The sequence below is a fragment of the Eimeria mitis genome, genomic scaffold (assembly GCF_000499745.2).
Source record: "Eimeria mitis Houghton genomic scaffold, Emh_scaff2449, whole genome shotgun sequence".
Lineage (NCBI taxonomy): Eukaryota > Apicomplexa > Conoidasida > Eucoccidiorida > Eimeriidae > Eimeria > Eimeria mitis.
The window spans coordinates 3,904-4,420 of NW_013570786.1; the positions used below are offsets into that span (position 1 = coordinate 3,904).

The following is a 517-nucleotide window of genomic DNA, read 5'->3' on the forward strand; positions in this document are numbered from 1 at the left end:
CTATATTTACACATATATATCTTACATTTATAACAAGGATAATAATAATTACTATATTATTATTTGTGTTCTTTCCTCCCATCCCCTCCCTTCAGCGAATGCAACAGACATTCTGCTGGATTTGACTGCATCCGGGGGCCCCACGACCCCCAGCAGCAGCAGCCCAGCACCGCCAGTGAGGAAGGGACGCCCCGCCCCCTCTTGAGGCATCTTTCTCGCCCAGGGTCTTTGCCTCAGCCTGAGCTGCACGTTGTGTCTAGGAGCTAACAGAGATAGCAGACGCAGCTGATTGCTATGGGTTGGGGGCTGTTGAAATATGCTTAGGGCTCTAATTCAATAAAAACAACAGATAAGAGCTGAGGTGTATGTGCACTGCAGGTGGTCGAGGAGCTCTCAAGCTCTGCCAGCAGCTCCCAGGATTTTGAAGGCTTTTTGCAAGAACTTCTACGTCTGCTGTCCATTGATTTGGTGATAGAGCCCAGGGTTCCTCAGCCGCAGCAGCAACAGCAGCAGCAGC

General features: G+C 50.1%; 1 protein-coding gene across 1 annotated transcript in view; it reads left to right on the forward strand.

The window, feature by feature from the left end:
* Positions 1 to 517, forward strand: part of EMH_0053980 (uncharacterized protein) — a gene marked incomplete at both ends in the record, with an annotated part of 4,050 nt that overhangs the window by 1,439 nt on the left and 2,094 nt on the right. The window lies entirely within an intron of this gene.